Consider the following 25,286-nt stretch of genomic DNA (forward strand, 5'->3'; position numbering starts at 1 on the left):
TAAGCTTCTTTTCCTCGAAACTTTATTAAGTTGCCAACTTAGAAATTGAAAGAAAACAATGGTTTTTTTGGGTTTTTTTTTTCTTTTCAGTGCTTCTCAGAATATAACCAAAAAGTCTGTTTTGTTCCCATCAAGGTCACCTTTGCAAATTATTAACTTATGTCACTAGGTGACAACTCAATTGATCTGTTATTTCCAATATTTTGTTCAATATTAAGTCCATCAAAATTATAGATTAGTAAGCAGTGTCTGTCCCATTATCTTATTCATGTATATTTTGTCTCCTTAGCATTGGTATAGGCAAGCTGGATCAACATATTGACACCTCTTCACAGTTTCATTTACTCTGATCAGTTGCTTTTATTCTTCCCAAGTTTCTTCACTTCTTTCCAGCTATTCATCCATTCCCACCTGTTCATGTATAACAAAAGATACTCCATCACTCTCCGAAATCTATTTCCAGTTTTTTTTTTTCAATCAATCAATCAATCAATCAATCAATCAATCCACTTTGTATTTTTAGATAAACATTCAGTTTTGGAAATTCATCAGATTTTCACTGAATTTAGTTTTACATTTCAGCATATCTTCTGATATAGAAAGTTGTTGTTTTCAGTCTTCCATTTTTCTCTCTTGCATCGAAACACTATTTTGTAGGTGCTTAAAATACCATAATAGATGTACTTAAAATTTATACGAGACAAAAGTCAAAATAAAAGTTTTTATGATATTTAGATTTTAGTAGATGGATAAAACTTACTATCACTTAGAGGAAACAGAACATATAAAATATTCTGTTAAGCAAACTTTATACTGTAAAAGTGGTGTATACCAGCATAGAAGACTATTTCAAAATGTGACTCCTTAGCAAATGTTTACAAGGGAAATCCATGTCAAGAAGCCAAATTTCTAATATATTAATAATAATAATAATAGTAATAGGTGCATTGGGAACTTTTCCTAAAGATTTGAACAGATGCATAAAGGAAATAGGTATAAAACCCAGTTTAGTACAGCTATAGAAAACAGTGTTATTAGGGACAGCTAGGATACTTACAAGGGCTCTTGGCATCTAAGACTATTTATTGTAACCCAGTGTTAGGATTCCTTTCTTTTCCAACAGTTTAATCTGTTGAGTGTATATGAATAATAATAAACATAATAATAAATGTATCTCATACACTTTATATTGCACATCATTGTATTTTTCTTTCTTTTTTGTAGTTCCTGTACAACTAACTCTCCCCAAAACATCTCCGTACAGACATTTTCCCCACTTATAACTTTTCCCAATAATCTGTGGAGATGACATTAGCAGTTACTTCAGTAAACTCCAGTTTGGTATGTATTGTATTTTCTTTGGCTTTTTACCAATTTCACATGAAACATTTAAATTGGAAATGGAACTTATTTTATTTTCAACATTTCCAAATGAAATCCCATTTCTTGAGAAAATCAGTTTTCCTTCCTTTTTTCTTTTTTTTTTACCGCCCTTTTTTTAAAACCCTTTTCAATAAATATTCAGTGTTTTAGGGTGAACAAGGGCCTGTTTTGGGTTATGTATTCCTTTGAGATGTATTTCTACATTCTGTTAGTGTTCAGGGCACAGGTCACTTGACAGATTTTTGCACAGCTGGGATACTAAGAAGCAACAACTTTGATAGATCAGAACAACTTATATTATATAGCTACAATAACCTTGTGCATAAATATAAAAAGAATATTAGAACCTGATTATTTTGTGTGAACTCTACTTTATAGATAGTCAGGATATAATCAATAATTTCTATTTCAGCCTCTTCACTGATTATTCCTTTCATGTTGTTTTCTTTCTTTTTTCTTTTTTTTTTTCAACTTTTTAAACTTAGTTGCTCATTCTTATCTCTTAACAATCATCTTGGAAACAGTAAATATATCTCATCTCTCGTTTTCTTTCGTTTCTTTTTCCTTTCATGTTTTTACAACATTTTATTTCTAATCATTTGCAATTGAACTACAATCAATCTTCTAGCATTTGGCAATTTCTTCTTTCATCCCAGCAATTTGCAATATCATTGATTTCTTAGTGTTGTTTTCTTTCTTTTTCTTTTTTTTTGTACTTGGTACAGTAGTAGTTTAGTATCCTTTAATGATAGTAATTACTTAACTTATCTCGACATACTGACCCATGGAAATTTCTATTATTTTCCTTTTGGTGCTGCCAGTATTTTCTGCTATTATTCTTATGTGCCAAACTAAAAGAAAAAATGTCTATAATTGAGTACATTTCTTGCTATATGGTCAAGATATTGGTTCTAAATTACCAAATTGTTTATAGCGTGAACAGAATCTTCTAAGGAAAAAAATTAATATGAGAAACCATTAGCTAGTAGCCATCAAATAAAAATTTCAAAGTTTTGTTTTATCCTCTCATTAAAGTAACATTTATAATGTTCGGTTTGTGGAATTATGTCGAAAATCATGTCTATGAATCATTGTAGTTGTCGCGGTAGAAATTGTCTTATTGATATTATTGCAAACGAAATTTTACAAATTCAACAATCAATGCATTTATCGTGAACAACTATTGCACTGAATACAGCAGGTAAAAGTTCAATCCCCATCACCAACCACTTTGTTTTGTTGTTTTCATTAGGAACCACGTGGAAAGGAAAACAAACAGAACTGATAACGACGTTCTTTAATTTAACAAATGTACCGGGAATGTAATTAATATCAAACAAATGTTCTTTTTACCGCAAGCATAAACCTAACACCAATTGAAAGGTTCTTGGACTTTTGCAATGTCTTACCAGTGCCAACTAAAGAAAGTCTGTGACTATGCTGGAAGAATTATTGATCTCTAATCATAGATTAACCAGTCATCAATTACTATCTGACAATAGCATCTACCTTACTTTACTTAAGTGTCATAAAAATGTGGCAAAAATTCTAATTCGTATCTTGATTTTCTCACCAAAATTAAGTATCTGTTTGCTGAAAAGGTTAATTGGTTTAATTTCTTTTTATGTGACGAATAAACTAAAATTATTAGAAAATTAGCTTCCAGTCATATGACTGGTTTAGTGGGAGAGGAAAAAAAAATCAATAGTATTTCCCCATTTAGGATTGTCCAGGTCTATTACTACCATTCAATGATTTTACACGAGCTATAATAAGACCAAAATTTGTGATGCCGATGTTTCATTAATTGTTAATCTCCTTCTATAACATCTTTTATCTGCTTCCATCTATGGTTTTTGCAATCAGAAATGTCTAGATGCATGAAAACTGGATTATTACAGTTCCTAACAACAAAAGTAGACATTCAGAAAGATAATTACGTCCCCAATTCACAGAGTTTGATCAGTCTATAGAAATTCTCTGAGATTATCATATTATCTTTGCCAATTTTCTTTGGCCAATAATGAGAATGTAATTTCCAATAGAAAAAAAAAACCTCTGAATGCAAGAGAACACTCCTGCTATAATTTTTCAACATCTTACTAAGAAAACCACACACAAATATGTGTGTGTGTGTGCATGTGATAAGATAAAAATGGTGTAGAGAAAATGCCAAACGGAAATGATTATCCATTTCGATGTAGAATATTCTAGAAACTATCTCACATTTAATGTAGGATTGCTAAAAGTTGCTATTCCATATAAAAAGCACCTACGATGCAATCGGTTTTCTTTGTTTTAACTTATGTACGCATATATCGATATCAATCTGGTTACCTCTCTGTATATGTGTGTGTGTATGTGGGTATATAAATATATATATATACATGCATACACACACACATATATATAACCTTATATATTCACACAAACACATGCATACATGTGTATATATATATATATATATATATACATGTGTGTGTGTGTGTGTGTGTGAGTGCACACACACACACACTTCCTCAACTCATAAATAAATATCAGCAAAATAAAAAGAAATGTTTGAAAAATATTCCTATTACTTTGATACTGACTGCTTTGGTCAACAAACTGGAATATAAGAATTCTCCAACTTATGAAATGTGTTATTTTCTAAATAGTCTCTTGGAATGTTACCAAATATCCAAGAGAGAAAAAGAAAAAGAAAAAAAAAACGAGTGGAAATATATTATTATTCATTTCATTTTCCTATAAATATTTTATCTCAATCAGAATTCCAGTCAGAAATTTGCCAGATCTCAATAAATAGCTATTTATCTTGTTCAAACTCATCATACAGCAAAAATGTCATTGATACTTTCTTTAAATGTTAGCTGCTTAGATACATTCGAAATGGTTAGCCAGAAAATCTAAAACTATGTTTGATCAAATACTTTTCAAATCATGGATAGGGTTTCAAGTTGTTTCTTTTACTATTCTTTCATTTACACTTAACAACATTAAACTGCCATGTTAACGTGAAGTGAGATCTTCTCTTTACTGATTGGATGTATTTCTGAAACATATACTCGCACATAGAAATGTGAATGCATAGATGGATATGCGTAAGTGCTTAGTACCGGTTCTTACTGCCTTACCATTATTTCAAGTTGTTTTTCATGCATTTGGACTTGGAGATTTTTAGCAGACTCTTACATTAGGTGATGAAGCAAAATGCAAAAACACAAATGACATAATATAATCATCCTCTTTACATCATAACATGGCTGTGTGGTTAAGAAGTTTGATTTGCAGCCAAAGTGTTTTGAGTTCAGTCCCACAGCAGGGTGCCGTAGGTGTCTTGTACCATAGCTTTATACCCCTGAGTCAACCAAAACTTGTGAGTGGATTTGGTCTATGGAAATTCATAGAAGCCCATCACACACATGCATGCATAAGCACACACATATAAATAAGTGTTTGTGTCTCTGTCTTGACATCACTTGCTAATTGTAAACAAATACCATTGTCAAACAAGTGGTATCAATTGCTTACAGTGTTCTATGAAAACATGTCAGGTCATTGTGCTGTTTATATTCATAGGATTAGCTTAAATGTTTGCTTGCTGGGAAACAAGTGAGTGTTAGCAACAGGAAGAGCATCCAGCCAGCCAAAGAAAATCTGCCTCAATAAATTTGGTCTGACACATTTAAGCATAGAAAAGTGAGCATTAAAATGATGATGTTCTGGGGCTGTTTTTAACTCTATTTATTCTTCTATAAAACAAGATTCCATGTCTGTCGAAAAGAATAAGGCTTTCTCATTGGAATTTGGACAACAACCATAGATATATCATTTGCTGAATTTTAGAAAATTGATGCATATATTTACTGTTCCACTTTCAGGTTGTCCATAAATGTCCATCGTTATCATTGTTATTGTTAAGTCTCAAATTAGCTTTAAATAAGTTGGTCAATTCTAAAGGTATTCCTGTTATTGTCATTCCATCAATTCGTATACCTGTGACTTGCTTCTGCAATGAATCCATTTTATTAGAGTGGTCAAGTATGAGATGAGGGAGCTTTGTTTCCTATTACTAGCAAGTTACCCAACTATATAGATAGCCTCTTTGTCAGCTTCTTCAACCGTGCCACCAACTTTATATATAATGTTCATAGCCACAGGCCAGCAATTATTTCTATGACAGCAAAGGTTTTTTTTCTTTCTCCATTTTTACTCTCAGATGACTTTGTTGGATCTGTTTGTGTTTAGATCAAGTTTTGATTGCAATATTCTACTAATGTGTTTTTTTTTCTAATGAAAGATACACAAGTATTCTACATCAGTAGTGGTTCCGACACTTATTCCTAACCATTCTTTCCTATTGATGGCAGCATTCTATGCTGTTTCTATAGAAAAATCTCAGTTCAAAGGAACGTAATACTTTAATGGTATATTTGGAGAGTCGGTGATTATATAGTTGTCTCTTTTCTAGGAACTTGCACAGTTAACATATACACTTGTACACGGGGTGCTTAAGGCCTTCACTTGGTGTTTATGACAATACAAGTCTACATTAATATAACAAAAATTGAACCATATTGATTAATACTTGATATGTGAGAGCAGTATACAAAAAGTCCTTAATAATATACACACGTTTGTGTTTATACATATGTGTTGAGTGTACGTATGTATTTATGTGTGTATATATATGTGTGTAAATGCCTATATACATATATATAAGGTGGTGAGCAGGCAGAAACGTTAGCACGCCGATCGAAATGCTAAGCGGTATTTCTTTTGTTTTTATAGTCTGAGTTCAAATTCCGCTGAGGTTGACTTTGTCTTTCATCCTTTTGGGGACGATAAATTAAGTACCAGTTGCTTACTGGGGTCGATATAATCGACTGGCTCCTCCCTCAAAGATTTTGGGCCTTGTGCCTAGAGTAGAAAAATGTATACATATATGTGTGTGTATATATATATATATATATATATATATATATATATATATATATATATATATATATATAGCCAACCAAAACCTTGTGAATGGATTTGGTAGTTGGAAACTGAAGGAAGCCTATTGTATGTATATGTGTGTGTATGTATAGATAGCCAAAGTTGTAATTCTTATATAGATTTACAAAATGGAATAGCATATATATTTTAGCACTACATAATTAATTGTGCAAATTCTAATTAAACTCTACATCCAGAATCTAATAAATCTTCATCTATTCCAAGCCTACAACTGCAATATGTAGCAATGCAACTGTATTTTCAATTAATTCAACTGACAACTACAATGGCTCCATTAGTTCCATTGTAATAACGGGCAAAAACCTATAAAAATGTAATAACTTTTCAAATAAATCTATTTTCTAGGCAATAATAATTTTGAAAATTTGGATATTTTAAAGAATTCATGCAGTAGACGATTTTACAACTCAGTACTGTGACTAATTTTATTTATTTGTTTATTTTTGAACATTTCAAAGTAATTGATATGTGTTACCATAGTAACATAAACAATGTCACAGTGTGTTGAGCATTGAGTTGATATTGTCACTTAATCATGTGTTAATTATATTTTATATTGCAATTAGAGAACAATAATGCTTCTACTTCCATGTTTCCCACCCAATAGTCCAGTCACTGAGTCATGGCATTTCTGACAGCAATACCACTGACAAGGGAGTGTCTGTGACTCAATTCAGAGACCATGGGGTTGGGATGCAAATCTCTTATGACACAGTCACACCTGTGCCTATATTAAAGCAAATAATTATATTACAAACAAACAAACGAGATACTTGTCAAGTAACTACATTCTATATCCCAGAAATCTTATCACTTTCCTTTTTATTTATTTATTATTATTATTATTATTATTAAAGTAATGTTGTAGATGAATCTTTTAAAAGCATGCATGACACTGGTCTCATACTTAATGCAAGTAACGGTGATGTGAGCAATTCAAAGACTGTACTAAAAATGTATTTTATTTTAAAATCTAATATAAAATAGATATATTCTCACACTCTACTAGAATTAAAAAGAGTGATGTGAGAATAGCACAGAACATATTTTTACCATCTGTTGACTGAAAAACTAATTAACTTCAAATTTTACTTCTGAAGGATTTTTAGATAAGAATAGGTAAGAGTTTACGCCTGTTATCTCATACAAGTTAATGTATCACTTCACTTGACTTTAAAATTTAATTTAATCTCTGTTTTTTCAATCTCTGCAGATAAATTTTATAAATGGTTTATCTTCATTTATCCTGTGTCTTGTAGCTCGGATGACACATATATTTTGAGGAAAGAAAACAAAACAAAAATAAACTTAGTGTAAAAAGGAAGTAAGACAAAATAAAAAATATTAGAAGAGTAACAGTTTTGGTTTCCTGTAGTTACATTCTTTGTTTTTATAGAGACATGCATCTGTTGAATGGTTTTACAGGCGACTTCAGACAGTAACGAGTCACTTCTCTTATCCTTTAGACTGCGATGATTATGACTGTTATTTTTGAAAGATAACTCAACTAAGCTGAATGAAATTTCTTGCTAAAGAGGGTGGGAAACTTGTCTGTCTGTCTGTATGTGTCAGAGTAAATTGTTATCAAATTAATGAAAACAACACAAAATGGTTTCAAAATTTACTTTCTGTCTGAAGCATCAAGGGAATTGCAAGCCATTTTATCTTCCTATTGACTCATGATTCTGTTTCATGTAAAATATGTAGTACTCAATATCCACTTTTCTGTTAGTTATTAGCTTAACCAGTAGAGATTCTTGTCAACATTAATCAAATTACTTGATTTTTGTTTATTATCAGCTTCTCCAAACATCATTCATTTAATTCTTTCGTTACCATTGTCTCTCTTGAAATACACTGCCTGCAATTAAAGAAACGAGAAGGAATTTAATGAAATACTCTTGCCCTTTCAAAATTGGTGTTATCAAAATTTGATGAAAGGTTTCAGTTTCGATTGCCTTAGAAGTAGAACAGTCTCAGTCAGTTTGGCCTCAAAAGGATGAATCCTGAATGCCATCTTTGAAATAGCAAGAGAAATACTGTATTTAGAACTAATACTATTCAAAAATGAAGTTTTAAAAAATGGAATTTAATAATGTAATTATCTTTATAGATGTCATTATCATGCTGACTATATATATATATATATATATATATATATACATGATGGACCTTCCCGTTGGAAATGACATAGGAGTTTTCAACTTTTGTTGAATGACCAGCACAAATGGTTTGTTTATAGTGATCAAATGTATCTTCTGTACATTAATTCTCTGTCTCCATCCAATTGACATTGCTTGAATCAGTGCACAGTGTAGTAGTAGTAGTAGTAGTAGTAGTAGTAGTAGTAGTAGTAGTAGTAGAATCAGTGCACCGTGTGCCACATGTCAAGTGTTGCAGTGATTCCAGAGCAATGTGAGATGAAGTGTTTTACCCAAGAACACAATGTACCATCCGGTCTAGGAATTGAAACCACAATTGTGATTATGACACGGTAACCACTGGACCAGTCGTCCTATATATATATATATATATATATATATCTTTTATCTGTTTCAGTCATGAGCCTGTGGCCATGCTGGGGCACTGCTTTGAGGAATTTTAGTCAAACAAATTGACCTCAGTACTATCATTTTTTTTAAGCATGGTACTTATTCTAGAAGTTTCTTTCGCCAGACTGCTAAGTTACAGGAATGAAAACACCAACATCGGTTGGTACTGGACGCCAATACACTTTTGCACACACACACATGTATATATATATACACACACACACAATTGGCTTCTTTCAGTTCTGTCTATGAAATTTACTTTCAAGGCTTTGGTCAGCCCATGACTATAGTAGAAGACAAGTGCCCATGGTATGATGCAGCAGCAACCATGTGCTGGGGAGCAAGCTTTTTACCACACAGCCACACCGACACCTACATTATATATATATATATATATATATATATATATATATATACACACACACACATGTTTCTTTAATAGAAACAATTCCTTGCATTTGACGGTTTCTTTTAAGATCAAGTTATTTCTTATCTCTGTCTCTAGTCTAGTTCCACACTTCATTTTAATATTTAACTGAAACTATACTGATTATTATTATGATTATCATCATCATCATCATTATTGTTATTATATATAATTTTTTTCTTTCTTTTTTTTTTTTTTTGCCAGAGAGTTATTAACACCATTTCATTGATTCTTTGTTGTTTGTAATGAGTTGCTGAAATTGACAATGCTGTCTTACTCAGCCATGTTAGTGATGATAATATTGAGACTGGAATCCATGTTCGTGGCCAATCAGTCGTGCTAGTATTCACAACTAACCTTAACGTCTTTGAACTTTCTAACCACAATTTACTGACAACAACACATCTAAAATGTAATTTATAATTTAAACGTTCAATTGAAGTTTTAAATCGGCAACTTTTATATCTGATATCAGCTTTGTGCAAGATTATATTAAATACAAGCACACTGTGTCATCATATAACTCTATTCCAGATTCCCGGGAGAGCTTTTATCACCTATATTTATTGAACTCACATTCATTCTTCTTTTCCTTATTATTATTATCATTACTACCACTACTACTAAACAGACAGGCTGGTAGAATTGTTACGGCATCAGACAAAGTGATTAGTGGCATGGCTTCTGACTTTGTTTTGAGTTCAAATGCCACTGGGATTGAATTTGCTTTTCATCCTTTTGGGGTCGATAAAATAAGTACCAGTTGAGTACTGGGGGTCAATGTAATTGATTTATCCCCTCCCCCAAATTTCAGGCCTTGTGCCTGTAGTAGAAAAAGTTATTATTATTATTATTGTTATTATTATTATTATTATTATTATTATTATTATTATTATTATTATTATTATTATGTTGCTATTGTTATTTTTATTTTGGTACATGAAAAATTTATATAACTTCAGTATGAAAAATGTCAAGCAGTAAATCTATTTTTGGTATAGTGTTCAGGTTTATTGAAATTTCATCAGAGAACGGTTAACAGGAATAATGTGGTTTGCATCTGCCTAAACATTTTCTAGCTGCTATCAGAAGCACTTTGGTTTCCACACATTTTGAAATCTTAAGCATCTCTTGAATTTTATTTTGGTTTACATTCAAAATTTTTGATTGTAAATATTTTCTAAAATATTTTGAAATTTTGATTATTTTTGTATTGCTGCTGTTCTTTAATGTGTGAAAAAGATATTACGAGAACTGTCAGGAATTTCGGGAGAGGAATATGAGACATTTACTCTTGGTAAATGAATTTAAGAAAACATGACTAAAAGCAAGTTTACACCTAATTTAGCAATTTCCACATGATCATACTTAATTACAATCTATTTATTATGCCTGTCAGGTTTAAACTGGAACACCATACGTGTACTGGGCAGGCAAAAAGAAGCTGCTAAATTCTGTCAAATGCAAGAAACACCTCAATAACATTATTAATGTTCATTTATAAATTTTACCTTATACAATTTTCTAATTCTGAACTGTTCTTTTGTGTGTTTAAATCATGAAGGTTAAGACAATATTTGCTTAATTATTCTCTTGCTAATTACTAATTTTTTAACTTTTATTTTATATCCTGAATCCTTAAATTAATTTCTGAAAGTTTGTTCCAAGATTCATTTGGTAGGATTGATTCTCATGCTTCAATTTTTTTTTCTATCTTGTAGGAACAAAAGCAAAGAGTTTTCAAAATACATGTGCAGAATCACACACACGCACACGCACACACACACATGCTTCACGCACACACACACCCACACACATGCACACACACACACACACACTATTGTATTTACGTACATATGCATTTTTTTCTCTTTTTGTTTTGTAGACCAGAGCTTACTTATACAAGGAAGTGAATACAATCACAAATAATCTTTGCAAGGCTTAAAATACGTGTGTGTGTGTATGTGTGTGTCTGTGTGTGCATTGGGTATTAAATCATACTTCATCCTTTTCCCTCCTTTTAAATAGCCTTGCATCTGTATGAAATGATCTGCCATGTTGTTTCCCACTTCTCACTATGTTAGCGGTAACCCCAGTAAACTTTAACAAATAATAAACCTAAACATTTGCACCAGTCTATACTCTCCCCTAAATACTGAATCTGCACAAGATGTATTTTTGCATACCAGTCATCCCTCTCCACACCACCGATATTATCCGAGGGAAAGGCAAAGGGGCTAATACAGCTTTCCACCAGTGCCGTCACAACTCATTTCTACAGCTGAGGGAATTGGAGCAACATGAAATAAACACAGCATAGTCCAGGAATTGAACTTACAGCCTCATGACTGTAAGCCTGATGCTCAACCCACTGAGCCATACACCTTCACATGTATATATATACATGTATATATATATATATATATATATATATATATATATATATATATATATATATATATATATGTGTGTGTGTGTGTCTTTGTTTGTTCTCCCACTCCCCCCACCTGACAATTGGTGTTATTGTGTTTATTTTCCTTTAACGTAGTAGTTCTGCAAAAAGTGATCGATAGAACAAGTACCAGGCTAAAAAAAAAATTTAAAAAAAAAAAAAAGAGGCAAATACCAGGGTCGAATTGTTTGACCAAAGAAACAAGTAAAATATAAGAAAATCTATAAAATACTTAAAAACCTTTCATTTTATAATCAATAATTCATTTATTTAATCATTTTTGCCAGTATTTCAATGAAATCAGCAATCTATCTTTTACTCCCCCCGCCTCTCCCCCTCATCATAGAAACCAAAATATTTCAAGACTCTACTTTCTCGGAAACATTTTCTAGGAGAGATTAACATCAAATGAGGATTTATTAGTATTATAGCTATTAAATTAAATTACACTCTAAGCTTTACATCTATGCCAGGTGTAGCAAATTTATCTGCAGGGATAACCACCTTTAATAACTCTACAGAGAAACATCTCTACTTCAAAGCATTCTCTACTGTTCACTGTGTAAGTTTATTTATTTATTACCTTTAATTTCCAGAGAGTCTTTTGAGAAAGTAACAAATAATAATTATATATATATCTTTTCATATATATACATGTATAAATATATATATATATATATATATATAAATATGAACAGATTGTCTTCCTAGTTTCTGGCTGTAGTATAACTGACATTTAAAAGTAGTTTTTGTTTAATAAGTTTCGAATTTCTGAAAGCATAACGGTTTAAACATGTGTCTATATTTTTTAACTTTTGCTTGTGTTTTATCAGTGGTTTAGAGGATTAGAAATTGATTAAGGAAAGTCTCAAGATTAGTATTTAGCTATGATACACCATTCTTTTTTTTTTTTTTTTTTCAGTTCCAGACAAATGCAGCAATGTATAGGGTACATAATTTTAGTAGATTTTGTAGCTTGATCATTACCCACAAGTGTGATTGGAGAGCTTGTGCTGTGTTTGTGCTTGTTGTTTTATTTGTGTACCTGTGTAGTCACCTGTCTAACTCTCGTGTCCTTGACCTAGAAGAACATTAATGATGTGACAGCTGGTTAGAGAGAGAGTGAGAGAGAGATGCACCAGGTGTCGACTGGTACTCACTTTTAGGTGACACCTTTGCAGTAACATGCAATTAAGTAGTTTAGGTATGATGTACTGCCTGGTCCAGAAACTGAACCCATGACCATACAACTGGCAACCCAACACTCTAACCACTGGGCCATGAGCCTTCACACATCAAATGTTGCTGGCAGAAAGACAGAGATGCATCACTGAGAAATAAATGAGAAATTGAATGGGTTGCAGTTATAGAAGTTTAACAGACAAAGACAGAGAGAAAAAGCAAATCTGGAAAATAATAGTAACAATGACAAAAAAGAAAACATTCTGCCACCATTTTTCTGGTGCCATATAATTGCTGTCCTCTGTAGAAACCATAACTAGTACTTGAATGTCGGAATAGTAAATTTAGTATCTAGAGTTAGATTTGTGCTTTGCTTGTAACTCTCTCTCTCTCTCTCTCGCTTTGTATGAGAATAAGAAGTACTGCACTGCAAAGGACATTCTCTCATTCTGGGAAGCTACTTATCTGATAGATATCTTATCTGATAGATATCTGGGTTCTATTTAGAAGCATATTGTATTTTTATGTGAAGCCACTTGTATAGAAAGAATACTCAGAGACCCACTTGAATGACAGCCAGTCTTAGTTGCCAGTGACAGGCAATCAGCAAAAGATTAAGTTCACAGAGAAGAGAACACTTAAGGTTTTTAAGAGGTGTCTCTACATTGTGTTTACTCTCTGATGTGTAATATCTCCTCACAAATCCATCATTACTTCACAACAATCTCTCCAGAACTAAGAACTCTGATAGAGGTTAAAACTATGACAATTTTCTTTTCATCTTCACAATCTATCGCATTACAACTCAATGCATATCAAAACGTTTTTTTTTTTGTTTTTTTTTTACATGAACAATTTCAATAAAAAAATGGGATAAATTGTGTAAATGTATTAATTTAAACAGAAGGAAATATTTCTTGATTTTTGTAGAAAACAGACGTTCTCTGTACTAAACAGTGCTAGACTAAATCTATTACTCACTCTAATAAGGGCCATTTGGGCTCTTAGAGGAATTTATCAGGGTCTACTTCAGGTCTCAATGCACCTATTATACGTCTCTCTTGTCAAGTAGTGGTGGTTAGAGGATACAGTGAGAAGTGGTTGTCAAGATTCTAGATCTTTCTCAGGCTCAGTCTCATGAGTGTTGTCTGGATAAGCTACCCTCATTTCTGACCCTTGTCCCCTGTCCAGTTTGGCTAAATAGAAGGGTTGAAGTAACAGCCTATAATTCATAGCTTCATTCTCATTCACCCCTCCCACTTATGTTTGCCAGCCCCCAATAATTGTACAAATGGAATTTTAACTGCTCCTTCTCCTTTCACAGAATCATCAAAAATGAAAGAAAAAGAAAAAACTATCTCCCGTCATTTTTACACTTTCTCTTAAATCCCTTACTCACTCAACCGCTTCTATTAAAAAAAAAAACCCCACAGAAAATGAAAGATCCAATGTAATATGAAATGTCTTCTATGGGTGAGTGGTTAAGTGATTTGCTAACTTAGTTAATTTTGTCAAGCTCCCTTTTCAGTTTGTAAAATAGAAATTGAAATGTAATAGAATGATTTAAAAGAAATTTAAAGTGCTTATGTGATAACTGTAAACCTACTTTGGGGTCACCTTGTATATATATATATATATATATATATATATATATATATATATATATGCACGCACACGCACACACACACATGCACCTATGTATATATATATGGGTGTACTTGCGAATATAAGTGTATATGCATTATATATTTATGTGTGTATTTATATTATGTGAGTGTATATATATATGTGCATGGTGGGAGAACACAGGCATGGGTGCATGGTAAGAGGCTTGCTTCCCAACCATGTAAATTTGCTTCAGTCCCACTGTGCTGCAATTTGGACAAGTGTTTACTGCAACAACCCCAGGCTGACTAAAGCCTTGTGAATGAATTAGGTAGACAGAAACTGAAAGAACACTGTTAAGTGCATGTGTGTGTATATGTGTTTGTACACACCCCACTACCACCACTTGACAACCAGCGTCTGTTTGTTTGCATAAAACAATATCTTAATACACCAAAATCTAACCCATGGGAGCCTAGAAGAATAAACATGAAGAAAAATGAACGTTTTTATTTCATATATATATATATATATATATATATATATATATATATATATATATATATATATATATATATATATATATATATATATATATACCAGAGTAATCACATAAATGCGAAACAAGGTGGAAAAAATAGTACTTGAATACCAGAGGTAGAGTAATATGCTTTATTAAAAAGCAGCAAAAATATCACAAAAACTGTTACTCAGAGTTTCATGTTTCCATTCGTCAGACAGTTTTGTTTAGAATCTAAACAAAACTGTCCGACGAATGGGAGCGTGAAACTCTGAGTAACAGTTTCTGTGATATTTTTGCTGCTTTTTACACGTAGATATATATAATACGTATGTATTTATATGACAGACTTTTTTCAGCTTCCATCTCCCAAATCCACACTCACAAGGCTTTAATTGGCCTGAGGCTGAAGTAGAAGACACTCACCCAAGGTGCCATGTGATAGGGCTGAACCAGAAACCATGTGGTTGGGAAGCAAACTTCTTAACACACAGCTATACCTGCATCTATATACACATACTATATATATATATATATATATATATATGTATATGTATATATATATATATATATATATATATATATATATATATATATATATATATATATATGTACATAGACACACTTACACATATACAGACAAACAGAGATGTCTGGATGAATTCATCGAAAGTTTCTCTTTTTCTTGTCATCATTTGAATTATTAAAGTTTAATTTCAAATGATAATTCATTGAATTGACTTTTGTTATTTTATGTTTTTCTGTTTTTATTTTCCATCTTAATTGTTCAATCCTGGTTCCCCTCCACCTCCCACGACCAAATACATTTACAGAAAAACAACCTCTAACTTTCTCTTATTGATCTTCTATTGAAATCAATCTAAGAGGATGAATTGACCATTTAACAGAGTTTGGTATCAATTTGACCTGAATCTATTGATCTAGTTAGTTCTTGTAGTTGGCAGTAACGCTATTAAACATCATTCATATAGCTTCACTCTGTTTCATGTTATGTAAACACTTACACCAATTAAATAAGCATTATCTTCTTCTGTCAACTTGCATCGTTCTCAATGTCTTCTGAAGCCAATAATAATGAGAGGTCTTGGGGGGAGGTGGGGGTTTCTGCTTCTCACAGAAATACTGTGGCCCATGGGCTTTATATTCCCAAGCAGCTCTCATAAGATTCATTCACAGTTCTGTCAATATCTCTAAAAAGCCTGGGAAACACAAATATTAGTTGATCCTGAGTACATGACTGGTACTTTATTTTGTTGACTCTGGGATGATGGAAGACAAAGATGGCCTCAGTGGGGCTGGAACTCAGAAGGTGAAATTCCAGAAGTTCAATTGATTGATATTTTTTAACTCACTTTATTACATGTGTAAAACTTCTCTCCAAGCACAACAATAATAGGCCATCCAATGGCTTATGAGTAGGTTGGTTAAAGGGAAACTGAAAATGGCTTGTCATGTGCATATATGAGTGTGCACGTGCACATGTGCATGCATGTGTATTGTTTTGACATTGCATGATAACTGTAAACAACTGCCACCATCACATCATTTGCAATTTTCTGTCAAAACATGTCCAGCCATTGAGTTGTTTTAATGTTGAAAGGACTCAGGCAGGTAAATATTACCTTACTTTCAAACTGGTGAGGGTTGGTGACAGGATGGGCACCCAGTCACAAAATATCAACCAAAACAAATTTCACATGACCCATGCAAGCATAGAGAATTGGACTCTAAAACAAGGATGATGATGTTAATGATGATGGCAAGCTCAAAACCATGTGGTTTTGAAAAGAAATCTCAACCACACAGCCATACATTTTTAGACATTTTTATTATTATTATTATTATTATTATTATTATTAGTATTTTCTATTAAGCAACCGTTTTCCCTTACCGAGAACCCAGTGACATATAAACAGCTTTCAATCAATCAATCAAACATTCAAAAGTATGACGTGTCATTCTGCTTTTCTTAATGGTTCACCATTAATGGTTAAAGGGAGATTTGAACTTACGATCACATGGTCGCTGCTCCATCAACTGACCCATGTGGCAATGTGTTTTAGGGATGTCTAGTTTAATTCTTTGATTTGTGTTCTTTTAAAATATTCTGCAACTTGAAGGATAGATTTCAAGTTCTCATTCCTTTACCATTAAGCAGGAAAAGTTAAAATGTGGAATACATGTGTTTGTGGGGCATTTATGGCTGTGCGTGCATGTGTGTGTGTGTGTGTGTGCACGCATACATGCATATATTCAATGGGTGTGTGTGTGTGTATGCATGTATGCACATGTGATAGATGACTACGTGCTTGCATATATGTGTGTAAACCTCAGAGAGGATATTTAATATATAGAAAGAAAGAGAGAGTGTGTTTGTGTGCATGGTGTGTGTGTGTGTGTGTGTGTGTGAGTGTGTGCGTATGTGTGACAAAGAGAAAGAGATTTTTAAGTGGAGAAGCTTGCTTACAGATGTAACGTATAATGGCATTGAAAGGTGAACATATCCTGATGGTAATGGTGGAACTAATGATGATGTTTGTTATGATGCTAATGATAGTGATGAGAATGATAGTAGTAATGAATGATTTGAGGGTAACGGTGACGGTAATGAAAATAACAATGATGTTGATGATGATGATGATGGTTGTGGTGTTAATGATTATGATGCTTGCAGTTAGTTGCCTCCCAGTAAGTTTGGCTCAAGAATCCAAGAAGATTCCCATTAACAAGATTCCGTCTGTAAATCATTTTAGCCAGATGAATATTGTTTTGCTCAATGGAAATTATTAGTCAATTTAGAAGACAGAGGCATGCATCTGTGTGTGTGTGAAAGAAAGAGAGACAGAGAGAGATAGACATGTATAGAAGACAGATAGATATGCAAAAGACAGATGTGGGAGTATCTATGAAAGGTAAATGTGAGTGTAAGGAGAAGAGATACATTTGGAAGAGACACTAATCTGTTTGGAAGACAGATATATGTGCGGAAGATAGTTAGAAATACAAAGTAAAGGGTGGAGCTTCTAGTTTCTTGACTTGTTATGAATAACAGTCAAAAACCCACCAATCAGAGTGTATCACCTTAATAATAATAATAATAATAATCCTTTCTGCTGGAATCAGAAGGCCTCAAATTTGGGGGAAGGGATTAAGTCGATTACATCGACTCCAGTGCATAACTGGTACTTATTTAATCGATCCCGAAAGGATGAAAGGCAAAGTCAACCCTGGTAGAATTTGAACTCAGAACATAGTGATAGATGAAATACCACTAAGCATTTCGCTCAGCATGCTACTGATTCTGACAGCTTGCCACCTTATAGATAATAATAATAATAATAATAATAATAATAATAATAATAATAATAATAATAATAATAATAATCATAATAATAATAATCATAATAATAATAAGTTGTTGTGGTAGTAATAGTAGTGAAATAATAATCCTTTCTATTATAGGCACAGGGCCTTAAATTTGGTGGGGAGGGGGCCAGTCAATTAGATCGACCCCAGTATGCAACTGGTACTTAATTTATTGACCCCCAAAAGGATGAAAGGCAAAGTGGACCTTGGCAGAATTTGAACTCAGAACGTAAACACAAATGAAATACCAGTAAGCATTCTGCCAGCTTTTGCTGTCTCAATAATAATAATAATAATAATAATAATAATAATAAAAGTAACATTAGCAACAAGGGCAATACTTGTTATATATAATGTATATGCATACATACACACACACATATATATATACACACATATGTTTTTGTATATGGTTGAAAGTATTTGTCCAACCCATGGTAGCATGGAAAAATAGACATACAATGAATGATGCACATACGTGTATGTATATATATATATATATCATCATCATTATATATATATAACATCTGCTTCAAAATACCCCACCCTCTCCATGCAAGTATGAGAAAATGGACGTTAAAATGATGACTATATATATGTGTGTGTATTAGGAAACAAACATACACATCCATACATGCATGTATATATATTCACAGTATGTGTGTGTGTGTGTATAAATTATGAGTATACATATAAAAACTGTGGCTAAGGTTTCTTTCATCTTCTACAAACATATCTCTAACCAACATTGCAGAGAAGCAAAACTATTCTGATGGGATTTACAGTATCAGGGGTGGTTAGAGTATGCTACCAGATATTGCTTCTGGTTTTAGGACTACAGGGAGAAAATGGAGAAGTGAAATGATAAGAGAAGATAATAGCAGAGGTGTGGTGGCCATGGAAGAAGGTGTAATATGGCAACAGCATTGATGATGTCGGCTGCGAGGCTAGTGGTGTAGCAGATGGTGGGGAGGGATAGACTACAAAAAGAAAAAGAAATCCTTTTTCTTTCTGTCTTAAATTACTGCCATGTTGTTTTGTTAAGTTTTATTTCAAGGACTTTAGAGACACATTTACGCATTTATTTCTTATTAATTTTCTTCAGCCCCCAATCTTATCTTTTTTCATTATTCCTATATATGATAGTATTTTATCCTATTAAAGTCACTCCTACAATATCTTAACTACTCTAACTACGCTAAACTTTCATCTCCTCCAACATTCGACAACCAGCTCATAATTGCTCCCTAGGAAAATAAGCATTAGAAAAATTTTTTTTTAATATGAATTTTTATGTTCACCTATTCCTAAATATTTACTATTATTCTTAAAATATTTACTAGTTTTCCTAGAAGAAGAAAAAGAAACCACATCAATTTATATTCCCCTTGATGTTTATATATAAATATATATATATATATCGCATGATGGGAAGGTTTATCAAGATTAAAAACTAGACAAGATAAATTTTTCTTGTAAATTTCAAAATTATTTAAGAATTAAGAGTCGAAGGATTTTGAGAAAGAAAAGGAAGAAAACAGGAAAAAATACCATCTTCATATAATGGAACAGTCCAAGTTGACAAAATGCTTATTAAGGATGTCTCATGCAGGTAACAGTTAAACTGAAATATTATTAAATATCACTAAAAACCAAATATACAGAGATATCTAGATTAAGAAAATGATATTCTTGTTGATTTTGTAAATGTATAAACTTAGATGTGTATCTTTTAATGCCTGACTGAAATCCTATCTTATAAGCCAAATGTATTTCATGAAAGACAACTTCATGTTTATTTACTGGGTCTTTTTTTTTTTTTCTCTCTAAATGTATTTTATCCATTAAGAAAATGTTTTGTTAGAATTTGAGTTAGAAACTTAAGATATATATATGTTATAAACTCACACACACAGCAACAATATATATAAACATATATGTATACACATACATATATATGTGCATATGTCAGTGAATACATACATACATACACACATATGTATGTATACATATATGTGTATGTATATGTGTACATGTATGGATATAAATGTTTATGTATTTGTATATATGTGTGTATGTGTGTATACATGTTTATGTATATAAATGTATATACGTGCATATGTACATACACACACACATGTATATAAATTTGCTTCTATCTAGGATGAAGCTATAGAATGAATGCTCTCATATTCACAATTACTAAATGTATGTATAATTGTCTTTTCAAAATTGCCAAAAAATAATTACACCAAATCTTGATAAATGCAAAAATGATTCCAGCAAAAGTGTGCTAGGAATATAATATTCTTACATAAAAATCGCTTTCATTACCAGAAAGTTTATTGTAGGGCAAGCTACATTACCAATTAGATATTCCAAATTTCTAAATTGATTTCATAAAAACCGATCGGTAATTTGTGTGTGTGCATGTTGTGTGCACATACGTACACCCACAATCATCTTAATGAATGCATGGGTGTGTGTGTATATATATATATATATATATATATATATATATATATATATATATACGCATATATATACATACACACATGTATATATGTGTGTGTTGAAAATGTTTGTATTATTTACATACTTTCAGTACCCAGACACTTAAATATATATGTATATATATACAGTATGTGTGTGTGTGTATACATACATACATGCACACACACATATATATATACTCCACTCTGTCAGGTGGTTGGTGTTAGGAAGGGCATCCTGCCATAAAAACCCTGCCAAAACAGACACAAAAGTCTGGTGTAAGCTCCTGCCAGGCTGGCTCCTGTTAGATCATCCAACCCATACCAACATGGAAGGCAGAAGATGGTGATGATGATAATACACACACATATGTATTATATATGTATATTCATGTATGTATGTTATAATACTAACTCTACCCCACAAGTGCCTTGGGTACTTTTTGGATTTGCAGACACCTTAGATGTTCCACTAAAGACACCCATTCTTTGTGTGTGTGTGTGTGTGTGTGTGTGTGTGTGTTTATGTTTATTTTATAATAAATAAACACACAGAAATGCAAACTGTCACGCATGCACACATGATGGAAGTGAACTAAAACTTGGTGGTGGCCACCCCTGATACTTGCTGTAAAGAAACTGAGGCAAGAGCAGGGAGAATGTACGTATCGTCTAAATACTCTGAGATGGACGTGTTACCACGAGAAGCAAATAAGTGGCACAAGCATAAGATGTGCCTCATGCAGTGTGCTGTTGATGTGATGCACTGTGCTGACACTGTGCACATCGCTGGCCCTACTTAACAAAACAACAATGCATGCAAAGTTCCGTGAATCTGTTCCCAAGTAAATAATTAGAGGAGTGTGACCAGACGAGCAAAGTTACAACATGGGAAGTGCACCAACAACAACATTGCCGCAGTATGACTCTTTTTCAGGATTCAATATGTATGATTTATGTTAACAAACCAAAAATCAACATCTGTTTTTAACAAGCAACACGTAACAGGGATAAGACGAAAGAAATATTTATTGAATGAAACACATGCACCATATTACCTTACTTAACTATTCATAAGCTCACCAAAACCGTAGCAAAGCCTGAAAGTTTTACAGATAATCATAGATCATTGATGTACCAAGATTATATTCAGAGATCCTTTCTCATACAACAGCTGTCACCTTGGCTACAAATCGGCCCATAATTCTCAGAAGACTTATATGGTCCTTTACCATCTTCAGTATTTCTGTGTTCCAGTACACAGCTATTAGAGAACTCTTCACCTCCTTGTGTAGAGACTGTTTTTGTGCAACTGGAATCTGTGGAACCCTCTTCATCAGGCTACATTGGGAAGGTTCCTAACTAGTTTAATCACAAATGACCCAAACTATGTAAAAAAAATGGGTAACAGATTACTTTGGATTACATGTAATCTGTAGCACTTATAAGTGCTCTATGTTACACACACAAATATATTCATCCAATAAATTTCATAAGTCAGAAAAAACTAACACTTGAATATTAGATAACAAGTAAGCATATTTTATGCAATACTATAAATTTAGTCGTGTGGCAGCTGCTTCAGCAACGCCTGATGATCGTTCATTTATCTCTCATCAGTTGGAAGGTTTTTCAACATGAAACTGTTCAGTAACATGAATTGACTGTTATGAGACTTATAATACTTTGTATGTGTGTGTGTGTTTATACTTACATATATAAAGATAGATATACATACACACATACATACATATATATATATATATACACACACACACACACACACACAGAGTATTATAGTCATTCATACATACACTCACAAACATACAGGCACGCACACACACACAAATATGTAATCTTTAATGTGTTTTTGTAATGAGTGAATGATACTGCCTAAGTAAAACATTTTTTAAAACTAATTTGGCCAGCATGGGACATTTGTATATAGTATTGCTATATGTATACACACACGTACATACATGTATATATTTCTTATCGTCTTTGTATAGTATGTCTATGTTTGTAATGAAAACAGAGCCATGCATAATGAGAATGTGATGGTATTTGTATATGAGTAAGTGCTTTGAGAATGAAACAATATCATGTGATAAATTGTAGTTATTCTACGTATGTGTGTGTTGTATACTCACTGTGTATATATATATATGCGTGTGTTATTCTATGTATGTGTGCCTGTATCCTGAATGCTAGTTAAAGCATGTCTTCATAGGTGCAGTATTTATAAAACTAATTTTTAAAATCTGTAATCACACCTCCTACAGTTCACATCTATTTAATATCTTCCTACCTTTCAACAATGAAATAGACTACATTATTAATATTTAATTAGTTTAATAATAAATACTTCCTTCTTTCAGGCAAAACATGAAATCCCACATATATTTCATCATTTATTTATAGTTAGTGGGTAAATTTTTTTTTTTTTTTTTCCATTAGTATTTCATGTGTTTTGTGTCTGCAAGATTGGTTGAGTTTATTGGAAAAATCATTTTTACTGTTGAAATGTTTTCCCATTATTGCTTACTAGATGCAGACGTGACTGTGTTAAGAAGTTATGCTTCCCATCCACATGGTTCCAAGTTCAATCCCACTGCATGACTCTTCTATTAAGGCCTTCAGCCAACAAAAGGTTTGTCAGTGGATTTTATATACACAAACTGAAAAAAACCCATCATATATATATATATATATATATATATATATATATATATTTCGTTTTGAGATTTGGTTTGCAAAATTCTTTATGTGAGTTCGAGTGTTGAAGCATATTCTGTTGCGTATGGGGAGAGTCATTCTCTTTTGGTGCCTTTTTATAGAATTACCCTGGGTTTCATGTCCATAAAGCGCTTAGCTTTATGGCGTGTCCTCAGATTCCAAAACCTGTTGGCTTAAGGCCTCTTTAGACTATGGAGGAGGAGGAGGAAAGGACTTTGCTACTAAATGTCAACAACGGGAGATTGTCTCCTTTTGGCTATTTCCTGAAATTGAAGCCCATTGGAAACCACAAGAAAACAGGGTCACTTGCAATCAATAACTGATGGAAGACAATCCCCTGTTGGTGATATTGAGTAGCAAGGTCCTTTCCTCCTCCATAGCCTAGAGAGGCCACTTATTTAATGTCTTTGTGTTTGTCCCCTTCACAACCTGACAACTGGTGTTGGTTTTTCTTACATTCTCATAACTTAGTGATACAGCAGAAGAGATTGATAGAATAAATACCAGACCTAAAATGTTAGCACTGGGATTGATTTATTTGACTAAACCTTTCAAGGCAGTGCTCCAGCATGGCTGCAGTCCAATGACTGAAACAAGATTATATATATATATGTATGTATGTATGTATATATATATATATATAAATATATATATATATACACATCATCATCATCATCATCCGGTTGCCATCCGGTTTCACCAGTCCTCAGTCAAATCGTCCAATCCATGCTAGCATGGAAAGCGGACGTTAAACGATGATGATGATATGTATGTATGTATGTATATATATATATACATATATATATATATATATTGGAAGGTTTGGAGGTGATGTACAGAAATTATATAGAAAAAAATTAAGGTACTCAGAAATTTGGATGTTTGTACATTTACAGATTTTTTATTAATGTCACATATTAAATAAAGCGCTTTTCACCTAGTCGTGTAGGATTTTCAAAAATCTGTAAATGTACAAACATCCAAATTTCTGAGTACCTTAATTTTTATATATATATATATATATATATATATATATATATATACATACATACACACACACACATTTATTGAATATTTGTGTGTGTGTGTGAGTATAAACACTCATACATATCACACAGATGTTTTCATGAACAACAGTAGTTAATTCGTTATTTCATTTCATGCTCAGCAGGTATTCTTCTGTGAAGAATCAGTGTAGCTCTTTAAGTCACTCTCTCTCTCTCTCTCTCTCTCATTGCTTCTAACAAATAGAATTCTGTCCACTACTAACAATGAAGCAAATATTTTTCGAATCTTTGCTTTCTTGTTTTCCTGATGTTTCTTTTCACCTTCAGCTATTCTCCTTAATCAAGGAGGGTCTCACATCAACTGAAGTATGGCACAGAAAAAGATATATATATATATATATATATTTTAATCTTGAAATATTCTTTTCTACTCTAGGCACAAAGCCCAAAATTTCTGGGGAGGGGGCCAATCAATTAGGTAAACCCCAGTATGCAACTAGTACTTAATTTATCGATCCCGA

At 32.6% G+C, this 25,286-nt stretch overlaps 1 protein-coding gene across 34 annotated transcripts in view; it reads left to right on the forward strand.

Annotated features, from left to right (window-relative positions):
* LOC106878639 (thrombospondin type-1 domain-containing protein 7A) overlaps positions 1 to 25,286 on the forward strand; it is a 1,055,067-nt gene that overhangs the window by 442,063 nt on the left and 587,718 nt on the right. For 28 of the 34 annotated variants that reach the window (XR_008265800.2, XR_016244537.1, XR_008265799.2 and 25 more), the window contains one exon: positions 1,225 to 1,341. The exons of the other annotated variants lie outside the window; for them this stretch is intronic. The gene's annotated coding sequence lies outside the window, so the exon portion shown is untranslated. The remainder of the gene's footprint in view (positions 1 to 1,224; positions 1,342 to 25,286) is intronic. 34 annotated transcript variants of the gene reach the window in all.

The sequence above is a fragment of the Octopus bimaculoides genome, chromosome 16 (assembly GCF_046866305.1).
Source record: "Octopus bimaculoides isolate indiv1 chromosome 16, ASM4686630v1, whole genome shotgun sequence".
NCBI classification, from domain to species: Eukaryota; Metazoa; Mollusca; class Cephalopoda; order Octopoda; family Octopodidae; genus Octopus; species Octopus bimaculoides.